The sequence below is a fragment of the Staurois parvus genome, unplaced genomic scaffold (genome assembly GCF_062004578.1).
Source record: "Staurois parvus isolate SC_StPar_1 unplaced genomic scaffold, SC_StPar_1.0 ptg000046l, whole genome shotgun sequence".
Classification (NCBI taxonomy): Eukaryota; Metazoa; Chordata; class Amphibia; order Anura; family Ranidae; genus Staurois; species Staurois parvus.
In genome coordinates, this window is record NW_028317842.1 from 55654 (window position 1) to 69039 (window position 13386).

The 13386-nt window shown below is 41.4% G+C and overlaps 3 pseudogenes; all 3 read left to right on the forward strand.

Moving 5' to 3' along the window:
- The first annotated feature begins 1633 nt into the window (after positions 1-1633).
- On the forward strand, positions 1634-6690 carry LOC149470412 (legumain pseudogene; annotated as a pseudogene).
- Positions 6691-6815: 125 nt separating this feature from the next.
- Positions 6816-7744, forward strand: LOC149470413 (legumain pseudogene; annotated as a pseudogene).
- Positions 7745-10996: 3252 nt separating this feature from the next.
- The window catches only part of LOC149470414 (sodium channel protein type 8 subunit alpha pseudogene), a 28865-nt pseudogene continuing 26475 nt past the window's right edge, over positions 10997-13386 (forward strand).

A 13386-nucleotide genomic window follows, 5' to 3' on the forward strand; every position in this document is an offset into this window, starting at 1 on the left:
CTGGCTCCTCCTAAGGCCTTTCGTGCTCCAGCACATCAGAGGGGAGGCCTGGACATTATTACCTATTTATCTTAAGTATTGGTCCTTATTTCTGTTATACATCACAGTGTGTTTTCAGATCATCTGAGACATATATGGGTTTATAGATCGTATGTCATATCTATCAGCGCCGCACCTTTTTTATATTTTCTGTGTATTTTTGAAGGTTTTGCTGTGATTGCCTTGGGTGCATTGGCTGCTGTTGTGAGAGCGCTCACTTTCTTATTTTTCTTTTATAAGGCTTAGGAAGTGTCCTGATTTTATATATGCTCAGAGTCTTGTAACTTATCTAACAGCATATGCATTTATTTTTGGGTTGTACAATTTACACCTTCTATGATGGTTGTTGCCATGGCTTAGCCTATTTTTATTATGCAATTTGCACAATTTATACAATTTATCATGGTTTATTTGCACTGCTCTCTTGTAATCCTTTATTATGAAGTATATTGCATATAGTCCCTGTCCCTTTAAGAATGACAGCCTTCAACTGACTTCACATCTTGTGTAAATAGCCAAAAATATTCCTCCTCTGTCAGCTTGACAAAGCGTGCCTGTGACGAGACCTACAGTGCACATGCTTGTGAAACGCATAACTACGCTCTGATGTCATTACACCAATGTGAGCTCCAGCCCTCACTTCCGGGCACCACCATCTTGCCGGATCAGCCTGGAATAGTGATAGGGAGGATCTGGTTACTACACATTGTGATGACAGGACCTTCTCACTGAGGCGGTTTATCCCCGATGGACTAGATGCCATATTTCACCTGCTTTCCTGTAAGTGGTTTTTAATTGTGTACAATAAATGTTTGTTTCATCTACACTTAGATGCGCTCTCTTCTTTGGTTTGTTGTAGTTGAAGCTGCATGATTTCCAAGTATAATATTGATCACTTTAGAGAACTCAATGTCCTTACACTGAAGGGGGTCAATTAAAGAATCAATATAACTTGTTTTTCATAGATATGGCGGCTATGGCCAACAACCAAGCCTCCTTCACCCATGTCAAGGCTCACTTGCTTTGTTCTTACATTTCTAGTCATACTGGTATCCCGGAGGCTGGTTTAGGACATTTGGGGGAGGACCAACACCATCAGGTGTGGATCCAGGATCCCCACTGGTGAGTCTGTAGGATTTCTTATTATACATTAACTTCTTGTTGTTTTTCACCCCCTCCCCTCCTAGCTCATGCACAGTTTATTTTCAGTCTGTTTTTTCATATGAATCCCCATCAACTGTTCGAAATTCGGTCCCGATTCCCAACATGCATGATAAGGCACTTTCAGCTATGGTCCAAAAATTACATGTCGTTGCCGACACACTAATGATGCGAAAAACGAATGATCCAACTATCAACATGAATGTTAATTTGCTTTTCAGCTCATCTGTGGTCTGCTTAAAGCGCATCTTCCCTGCATCAAAGCACCACAATTAAAAAAAACACAACCCAATTCATTTTTAATACTCAATATCTATCCAGGCCTCCATTTTTATTTTATTTTGTTGAGATGTCACAATCTGATCTCATTGCTGTGATAACACCCAGAGTGCAGACCGCTGCAGGGGAGCAGGGTCCTGTTACTAAATGTAAGATGCGTCCAGTAACAATAATTCTCAGCCTTACTGTCCTAGCCACATCCATGCCCATGGATGACCCAGAGGTTGGATAGAAGCAGTGGGTGGTTCTGGTGGCTTGCTCCAATGGCTGCTACAGCTACAGACATCAGTGCCGAGCTTATCAAATCAAGTAGATCATGGTGATGATGTATGATGATATTGCAGATAATGAAGAGAATCCAACCAAGGGAATTAAAAATGAGCCCAACAGTATACATGTGTATGTGAGTGCTTAAGGACTACACAAAAGGCGATACAGAGGCGGTGAAGGAAAAAAAGGATCTGGGAAGGTGATAAAGATATGGTCGTTAGGTCCACTCTTAATCAGCCTCATTGATCATGGAGCTCCGGGTCTGCTATCCTTTCCAAGTGATGACCTCCACATCGAAGAACTGAACAAACCAGTTAAATATATGTACGATAACAAGATGTACAAAAAGATTGTTCTATACATCGAGACCTGTGAATCTGGCTCCATGAAAATCATCTACCCAACATTGAAGTTTATGCTACCATAGCCGCCAACCCTCATGAGTCCTCTTACAATGAGAAGCAAGACCGATACCTCGGTGATCTTTACAGGTCAGCTGGATGGAAGACTACACAGTTTTACTGGTCAAGGCAGACACTAATACCAGTCATGTGATGCAGTATTGGAACTGGACCATTTCAAGATGAAGGCAAACCAGTTCCAGGGTAGCGCTAAATCCGTGGCTTCTTGCAAAACCCTGGAGCCTGTACACAATATGGACCTTATCCCTGGCCCAGCAGAGCCCATGGCCACCCTAAAGAAGAAGTTCCTGGCCATTAACAATTTGATTTTAATTCTAGTGATTCTATTTTTGTTTCTTATCACTTATAATTATTTCTGTAATGTTTTACATAAAAGATATGCCTAGCTACACTTAGTGCTGGTTGTCACACACCGTAGACACGATTGATTGCAGAGGACTCCACACAGCGTTACTATTAAAAACAGCATCTGAAAAGAAAGCGCCCACGGCAGACAGCTAACTTGTGTCCTGCACATGCTCATTTATATCCGTGCATACATGCTGGAGAAGAGTCTAGTTCTTGACTGTCATGTAATCCTTTAAAAAGCTATTTACCCATTTAATTTTTTTTGAAATGTAATATATTTGTTTAAAATTAAGTCCCAATACTTGTGAAAGCAAATTTCAATGTGAACATGTTTCTGCAGTGATTTTTCGTTGTGTTAGACGTGCTTCTAGCACATCTGCTTTCTTAGATGGATTCCTGTATTGTGCCTAGTTCGTAAATTCGCTTTCACGTCTACTTGTTAGACGCTTTCTTTAGTAAAATGTCTTTGCCGTCTAAAAGTAGATGGACTCTGATGAAAAGTAGACATTAGCCCACGGAAATGTACCTAGACGCTGTCTGGATACATTAGTAAATCAGGGCCTCAGCATCCAATCACCTCACCTTTCATTATGTCACAATATATATTCTCTCTCATGCAGATCAACTATGTTTAACACAACCAAAAAGGTGAGCTAAAAAGGCTGCTATCTAATTAAAAAGGAGGTTATTTGCAAAATTACCCACTCAGTTGGGCTCCCACTGGTAAATACATAAATCCTGCATTTTACAATCCCTATTCGTGGGTCTCACTTGATATGAATTCACTTGGTCTATCCCTCACCAATTTGGCCTTAAAGCATTACAATATTTCCCATTATTAGACCCCAGACAAGCTACCGTCATCATAGAAGTTACACAAGTCTGCTTAATCCATAATTATTTTAGTTATAATGGGGAATTCTATATACAAATCCAAGGCACAGCTATGGGAGCCAATTTTGCTCCCTTGTATGCAAACTGGGCGATGGGCCTCTGGAAAGAAACTATATATGGAAAAACAGGTTGGCTGCAAATTGTTTTTGGGAGATATATAGATGACATTCTTGTCATCTGGGATGGTGCAGCTACATTAATAAACCTATTTGTGGAGCATTGCAACAGCAACCCTCGTGACCTTTGCTTCACATATGTTTCTGCCCCCAATAGTTTGGCCTTTCTAGATCGATCTTGAAGTTAGTCACAATAGTGGGGTAATACAGGCCAGAAACTTCAAAGCCCACAGTGGGCAATTCCTATATACACTATGACAGCTTCCATTTCCTCAAATGGATTAACATCCCTAAAAAGGGACAGTTCTGTTGGTTGTCATTGATTACATTGAACAAAGCATAACCCTAAAAAAAAAAAAAAAAAAAAAACATGTTTTCAGATGAGGGTTAGCCAACTGAATCAATAGAAAAGCCTACAATTGATATTTAAACCGTAAATCTGAAAAGAAAAAAATACCAAGAACAGCGACCATTCTACTTGTTTCATTACCACATTTCACAATCAGCATGTTAAGATGGAAAGGGTACTAAGCATTGGATTATCCTACTAGAAGATCTACACCTTAAGACCCCACTCCCTAATAAAACAAAGTCACCTACCGGAGGGCTCCAGACCTTAACAAAAAAAAAAAAAAAAAAAAACAAATAGTCCACAGTAAACTTCCTCCCACTGTGTCCAACTCAGTCCACTTGCCTTATCCCCCTTACAGGCATGTATCAATACCGTAAGGCTCTGTGCAAGACCTGTTCCTTTGTCACCCATGGACAGAAGAATTTACTATAAAAAAAAAAAAAAAAATGGTAAGACCTCCAAATTTGACAATTTCTATAGTTGCTCCTCTGATTTTATCTAGTATACTGCCTATCTTGCCCATGCGCTAAATTTTATGTTGGCCGAACCATACGCTATGGACGGCTAATAGAGGAGGGGAAAGACAAGACAACCAGTGTTCCCGTACACTTTGCAGAATATCACCACAAATCAACCATCGGATGTCAAGTCTGGGTGTTAGATCACATCCCCAAAACATTGCCAGAGGCTGAGCGATTCCATAGGTTGTGTGTCAGATAAACCTTTTGGATTTACTCCCTGCATACTCTCTCACCAAGAGGATTGAATGAAGAATTGGAAATTTCCACCATCATGTAGTTTAATATATTTTTACCTACTATACATAAATTTTTTTTCTCCATTTACATGAAAATTGAATTTAGAAATTTCTGGGAAAATATGGGGGTGGCTGGTTCAATTGGAGTGACTTTCTTTCCTCGACATACCAGTGAGTATATTAGGATTAGCATGATGCAGTTTTATTATATCTTATGTTTTTATATTATATTAGTTGTCTCACCTCTATTAAGGCTTAGGAAGTGTCCTGATTTTATATATGCTCAGAGTCTCGTAACTTATCCAACAGCATATGCATTTATTTTTGGGTTGTACAATTTACACCTTCTATGATGGTTGTTGCCATGGCTTAGCCCAATTTTATTTATGTAATTTGCACAATTTATACAATTTATTATGGTTTATTTGCACTGCTCTCTTGTAATCCTTTATTATGACGTATATTGCAAATAGTCCTTGCCCCTTTAAGAATGGCAGCCTTCGACTTCACATGTGAGCTCCAGCCCTCACTTCCGGGCACCACCATCTTGCCAGATCAGCCTGGAATAGTGAGTGTCAGGGATCCCGGGTCCTCGGCAGCGCGCGCATGCGCAGACCGCCGATCCGTCCCAGCCAGCGAGCGCAGAATCCTCGGCGATCGCGGCGGCCGCGCATGCGCAGTAGCGATCGCGGCCGCACCAATGGGAGAGCAGGGCGCCCTATTTAAAGCTGCCTGTGCATCTCCAAATTGCCGCAAGGTCTCGTTCCTGTTCCTGTAAGTACGCTCCTTGTTGCCAAACTCTGCCTGTCCTGTTTATGCTGACCTTCTCCTGCTCTGACCCCGGCTCGTCCCTGACCATCCTTCTGCCTGACCTCCTGCACCGCGCTGCCCGCTACCTGCTGAACCTGGCTTGTGACCCCGACCATTCTCCGCTTACTCCCCCCGTACCACGCTGCCCGCACAATACCGACCCGGCTAGTCTGACCTCGCCTACTCCTGATAGCTGCCCATCCATCCCGCTCGGATCGGGATCTGTCATCCCATCCGTCCCGCTCGGATCGGGATCTGTCATCCCCTTCACAGCAGGCTCTACCCGGGCACATACCCTCAGCGGGACCCCTCTGCCACCGCCGGGGGTGCCCAGGGACGCGACCTGGTTTCAGTCTTGCACCAAGTCCATCCCCACCATCAGGGGCCCTGGTGAAAAGGCAGACTGAGACTTAGACTCCGCGTCCTGGGAAACCCCGTGCCGTGGACCACTAGAGATCCCGTTGGGCGGAGCCTGACAGTTAGGGAGGATCTGGTTACTACACATTGCGATGACAGGACCATCACACTGAGGCGGTTTATCCTTAATGGACTAGATGCCATATTTCACCTGCTTTCCTGCAAGTGGTTAATTGTGTACAATAAATGTTTGTTTCATCTACACTTAGATGCGCTCTTTGGTTTATTGTAGTTGAAGCTGCATGATTTCCAAGTATAATATAGATCACTTTAGACAACTCAATGTCCTTACACTGAAGGGGGTCAGTTAAAGAACCAATATAACGTGTTTTTCATAGATATGGCGGCTATGGCCAACAACCAAGCCTCCTTCACCCATGTCAAGGCTCACTTTCTTTGTTCTTACATTTCTAGTCATACTGGTGTCCCGGTGGCTGGTTTAGGACATTTGGGGGAGGACCAACACCATCAGGTGTGGAGCCAGGATCCCCGCTGGTGAGTATATAGGATTTCTGATTATACATTAACTTGTGGTTTTTCACCCCCTCCCCTCCTAGCTCATGCACAGTTCATTTTTCAGTCTTTTTTTCATATGAATCCCCATCAACTGTTCGAAATTCTGTCCCGATACCCAACATGCAGGATAAGACACTTTCAGCTATGGTCCGAAATGCATGTCGTTGACACACTAATGATGCGAAAAACGAATGATCCAACTATCAACATGAATGTTAATTTGCTTTTCAGCTCATCTGTGGCCTGCTTAAAGCGCATCTTCCCTGCATCAAAGCACCACAATTAAAACACAGCCCAATTCATTTTTAATACTCAATATATATTCAGGCCTCCATTTTTATTTTATTGAGATGTCACAATCTGATCTCATTGCTGTGATAACACCCAGAGTGCAGACCGCTGCAGGGGAGCAGGGTCCTGTTACTAAATGTAAGATGCTTCCTGTAACAATAATCCTCAGCCTTACTGTCCTAGCCACATCCATGCCCATGGATGACCCAGAGGTTGGATAGAAGCAGTGGGTGGTCCTGGTGGCTTGCTCCAATGGCTGCTACAACTACAGACATCAGTGCCAAGCTTATCAAATCAAGTAGATCATGGTGATTATGTATGATGATATTGCAGATAATGAAGAGAATCCAACCAAGGGAATCATTAAAAATGGGCCCAACAGTATATATGTGTATGTTAGAGTTCTTAAGGTCTACACAAAAGAGGCGATGCAGAGGCGGTGAAGGGAAAAAAAAAAAAGAAGGATCTGGAAAGGTGATAAAGATATGGTCGGTAGGTCCACTCTTAATCAGCCTCATTGATCATGGAGCTCCGGATCTGCTATCCTTTCCAAGTGATGACCTCCACATCGAAGAACTGAACAAGCCAGTCAAATATATGTACGATAACAAGATGTACAAAAAGATTGTTCTATACATCGAGACCTGTGAATCTGGCTCTATGAAAATCATCTACCCAACATTGAAGTTTATGCTACCATAGCCGCCAACCCTCATGAGCTCTCTTACACTGAGAAGCAATACAGATACCTCGGTGATCTTTACAGTGTCAGCTGAATGGAAGACTACACAGTTTTACTGGTCAAGGCACACACTAATACCAGTCATGTGATGCAGTATTGGAACTGGACCATTTCAAGAGGAAGGCAAACCAGTTCCAGGGTAGCACTAAATCAGTGGCTTCTTGCAAAACCCTGGAGCCGGTACACAATATGGACCTTATCCCTGGCCCAGCAGAGCCCATGGCCACCCTAAAGAAGAAGTTCCTGGCCATTAACAATTTGATTTTAATTCTAGTGATTCTATTTTTGTTTCTTATCCCTTATAATTATTTCTGTAATTGTTTTACATAAAAGATATGCCTAGCTACACTTAGTGCTGATTGTCACACACCGTAGACACGATCGATTGCAGACGACTCCACACAGCGTTACTATTAAAACAGCATCTGAAAAGAAAGCGCCCACGGCAGACTAAATTGTGTCCTGCACATGCTCATTTATATCCGTGCATACATGCTGGAGAAGCGTCTAGTTCTTGACTGTCATGTATTCCTTTAAAAAGCTATTTACCCATTTAATTTTTTTTTTAAATGTAATATATTTGTTTAAAATTAAGTCCCAATACTTGTGAAAGCAAATTTCAATGTGAACATGTTTCTGCAGTGATTTTTCATTGTGTTAGACGTGCTTCTAGCACATCTGCTTTCTTAGATGGATTCCTGTATTGTGCCTAGTTAGTAAATTCGCTTTCTCGTCTACTTGTTAGACGCTTTCTTTATAAGTGTCTTTGCCGTCTAAAAGTAGATGGACTCTAATGAAAAGCAGACATTAGCCCACGGAAATGTACCTAGGCGCCGTCTAGATACATTAGTAAATCAGGGCCTCAGCATCCAATCACCTCACCTTTCATTATGTCACAATATATATTCTCTCTCTCATGCAGATCAACTATGTTTAACACAACCAAAAAGGTGAGCTAAAGGCTATTATCCAATTAAAAAGGAGGTTATTTGCAAAATTACCCACTCAGTTGGGCTCCCACTGGTAAATACATAAATCCTGCATTTTACAATCCCTATTTGTGGGTCTCACTTGACATGAATCACTTTGTCTATCCCTCACCTTAAGGCATTACAAGATTTCCCATTATTAGACCCCAAACAAGCTACCGTCATCATAGAAGTTACACAAGTCTGCTTAATCCATAATTATTTTTGTTATAATGGTGAATTCTATATACAAATCCAAGGCACAGCTATGGGAGCCAATTTTGCTCCCTTGTATGCAAACTGGGCGATGGGCCTCTGGAAAGAAACTATATATGGAAAAACAGGTTGGCTGCAAATTTCTTTTGGGAGATATATAGATGACATTCTTGTCATCTGGGATGGTGCAGCTACATTAATAAACCTATTTGTGGAACATTGCAACAGCAACCCTCATGACCTTTGCTTCACATATGTTTCTGACCCCAATAGTTTGGCCTTTCTAGATCGATCTTGAAGTTAGTCACAATAGTGGGGTAATACAGGCCAGAAACTTCAAAGCCCACAGTGGGCATTCCTATATACACACTATGACAGCTTCCATTTCCTCAAATGGATTAACATCCCTAAAAAGGGACAGTTCTGTTGGTTGTCATTGATTACATTGAACAAAGCATAACCCTAACAAAAAAAAAAAAAAACCACACGGTTTCAGATGAGGGTTAGCCAACTGAATCAATAGGAAAAAAAAGCCTACAATTGATATTTAAACCGTAAACCTGAAAAGAAAAAATACCAAGAACAGCGACCATTCTACTTGTTTCATTACCACATTTCACAATCAGCATGTTAAGATGGAAAGGGTACTAAGCATTGGAATATCCTACTAGAAGATCTACACCTTAAGACCCCACTCCCTAATAAACAAAGTCACCTACCAGAGGGCTCCAGTCCTTAAAAAAAAAAAAAAAAAAAAAAATGGTAAGACCTCCAAATTTGACAATTTCTATAATTGCTTCTGATTTTATCTAGTATACTGCCTATCTTGCCCATGCGCTTAATTTTATGTGGGCCGAACCATACGCTATGGACGGCTAATAGAGGAGGGGAAAGACAAGACAACCAGTGCTCCTGTACACTTTGCAGAATAGCATCACCAATCAACCATTGGACTTCAAGTCTGGGTGTTAGATCACATCCCCAAAACATTGCCAGAGGCTGAGCAATTCCATAGGTTGTGTGTCAGAGAAACCTTTTGGATTTACTCCCTGCATACTCTCTCACCAAGAGGTTTGAATGAAGAATTGGAAATTTCCACCATCATGTAGTTTAATATATTTTTACCTACTATACATAAATTTTTTTTCCATTTACATGAAAATTGAATTTGGAAATTTCTGGGAAAATATGGGGGTGGATGGTCCAATTGGGGTGACTTCCACGACATACCAGTGAGTATATTAGGATTAGCAGGATACAGTTTAATCTTATGTTTTTATATTATATTAGTTGTCTCACCTCTATTAAGGCTTAGGAAGTGTCCTGATTTTATATATGCTCAGAGTCTCGTAACTTATCTAACAGCATATGCATTTATTTTTGGGTTGTACAATTTACACCTTCTATTACATTTATTACATTACATTGAGTTTTTATATAGCGCCAAAGGGTTTGCTCAGCGCTGTACAATAGAGGGGGGGACAATACATGAAACATTACAGCAACTACAAACAGCACACGAGGGGTTATAGGGCCCTACTCTTTCGAGCTTACAATCTAGGAGGGAGGGGGTAGTGGTACAGGAGGAAGTGGCTGTGGGGGATGGAGTGGTAGGAGGAATGAAGGCGAGCAGCAGTTAGGTGAGGGTGGGGTAGGCTTCCCTGAAGAGGTGGGTTTTCAGGGAGCGCCTGAAGGTGAGGAGGGAAGGTGACAGTCTGATGGATTGGGGTAGTGAGTTCCAGAGGATGGGGGAACCTTCTATGATGGTTGTTGCCATGGCTTAGCCCATTTTTACTTATGCAATTTGCACAATTTATACAATTTATCATGGTTTATTTGCACTGCTCTCTTGTAATCCTTTATTATGAAGTATATTGCATATAGTCCCTGTGCCTTTAAGAATGGCAGCCTTCAGCTGACTTCACATCTTGTGTCAATAGCCGAAAATATTCCTCCTCCGTCAGCTTGACAAAGGAGCGTGCCTGTGACGAGACCTACAGTACACATGCTCGTGAAACGCATAACGACGCTCTCATGTCATTACACCAATGTGAGCTCCAGCCCTCACTTCCGGGCACCACCATCTTGCCGGATCAGCCTGGAATAGTGATCGGGAGGATCTGGTTACTACACATTGCGATGACAGGACCTTCACACACTGAGGTGGTTTATCCCCAATGGACTAGATGCCATATTTCACCTGCTTTCCTGCAAGTGGTTTTTAATTGTGTACAATAAATGTTTGTTTCATCTACACTTTTAGATGTGCTCTCCTTGGTTTATTGTAGTTGAAGCTGCATGATTTCCAAGTATAATATTGATCACTTTAGAGAACTCAATGTCCTTACACTGAAGGGGGTCACTTAAAGAACCAATATAAACTTAATTTTTCATAGATATGGCGGCTATGGCCAACAACCAAGCCTCCTTCACCCATGTCAAGGCTCACTTGCTTTGTTCTTACATCTCTAGTCATACAGGTGTCCTGGAGGCTGGTTTAGGACATTTTGGGGGAGGACCAACACCATCATCAGGTGTGGAGCCAGAATCCCCGCTGGTGAGTATATAGAATTTCTTATTATACATTAACTTCTTGTTTTTTCACCCCCTCCCATACTTGCATCCAATTGCCTCATCCTGGGTTGTGGAGATGCCACCTTACATCTGCACTAAAATACACACCTGCAGCAATATGTGGTCTAAATTGTCCACATAACCCCCAAAAATGTTTTTCCCCAAATAGAAAAACAGTGTTAGGAAGCCTTAAACTTAATTTTTTCTAAACATATCCCACTGTAGTATATGCTCACCTCAAAAACAATTTGTTTCCTCGCTCTGCATGACTCACTCATGGACTTAGTTGACACCCAAGTCTCCTGAGAGATGGTCTGTCTCCCTTCCAGGACACAAATTAGTTTTACTTTAATATACTTAATGATGCCAATACCTATGCACTTTTAACCAAAGATCCCATTTTAACATATAAAACGAACCTTAAAGATTATCAAAAATGATTTTAAAGATGGAGTGATCACTAAAAAGGAGGAGAGGGAATTTTTTTTATGTCCCTCGGCTCTTAAACTACCGGTTCTTTGCATTTTACCCAAAATCCACAAAGATCCATTGAAACCACCTGGAAGCCTTACTGTATAGTAAGAGGTATAGGTTCCCTTTGTTCTAAGGTGGGATAATACATTGTTTTCAACCACTGGTGGTACAAACTCCAGCTTTCTTGCGTGACACCAAACATATTTTGAATGATATTAAAAAGATATTTTCACAATTTAACACCTTTTTAGTTATGGCAGACGTTGCTTTGCTTTATAGCAACATTGCCCACAAAGACGGAATGGAAGCAGCATAATTTTATTTAAGCACACATAGCGCTTTACCACTACCCCAGATTAAAATTGTATAGCTATTGGATTTTGCCATGAGCAAGAATTACTTCTGGTTTGACCAGAAATATTTACAGATAAAAAGGCGTGGCTATGGGGGCTAAATTTGTCCCCAGCCTCGCTAACTTATTTATGGCATACTGGGAAGAATTTTTAATTTTTGCTAGAGATTGGCCAGAACTAAAATTTTTTATAAGAGATATATAGATGATGTCTCTTTCACGGAATGGAACAAGCGCTAAAAGTTTTTTTAACACTTTGAATGACAAATTGAATATTGACCTCTCCTATACTTATAGCACCAAGGAGATCAATTTCTTGGATCTCACGCTGATAAACCACAACGGGAAAATCACTAAATCTTACTTTAAGAAAACTGACCGAGTAGCTTTATCCCATTAGGAAGTTGCCACTATCCGTTATGTTTGGCAAACATACCCAAGGGACAGTTCCTAAGAAGAAAGTATCTCTCCTTTGAAGAACAAAAATAGAATGTTCGACCTGAAAGGTTTCTTCCCATGTAGGAAATGCAATATTTGTAGAACTACAGGGATAAGAATAGAAAGTTTTAAGTCACAAGTGACTATTAAGGAATATAACATTGAGCAATAACATGCACTGCCTCTTATGTAACCGACCTATTGGAGTGTTCATGTAAATTCCAATATGTGGGGTGAACTAGACCATTGTTCAAGAGACTAAGGGAACATGATGCGAATATTAAGGAAAGAAAGATCATAGTCTGTCCAGGCACCTTTAGGGAATCCCACAAATGTGATCCATTATCACTGACATTTAGTGGGATTGATAGGGTGGAGGAACACTAGAACAGCTCATTTTTGTAGTTTGGAGAGATCATCTGCTTTGTAAAATCTAAATACATGGCTAGGTAAGAGTGGCTAGAGAAGTGTACAGGGCTTTGTTAAAAGTGATATGGTGCTGACTCCACCATATGTCTGGAAAATGTCAGACTGGGCCAGGGAAGACTGATGGGGAACTGGGGAAGCTGGATCCCCATCAGGTCACCTTATTTTGGGTTACAGAATCTACAACTGCTATTGGAAGGACTAACAGCCAGTCACAGACACTTCTCCACACTGTCAGGTTAAAGTGAAGGGATAATGGTTAAGAGTTGTCTCAGGAAAGAATCCGTGTCCGGCCACCACTATTCAGAAACTCCTTGGTCATGCAGCTGTCGGTGTCACGGCCACATTGGCGGATGAGGGAGGATGTAATGGAGTTTGAGGATGTATTGTGGTCACAACTTCCCAAGGGCACACGTTAAGAATCATGTTACAAAATGCTTCAGCAGTATTATAGGGTGAACATGCAACATGCTGGCCAAGCTGGACGTAGCCTTTTTCAAATGAGGAAAGTTGGCTTAAAAGCA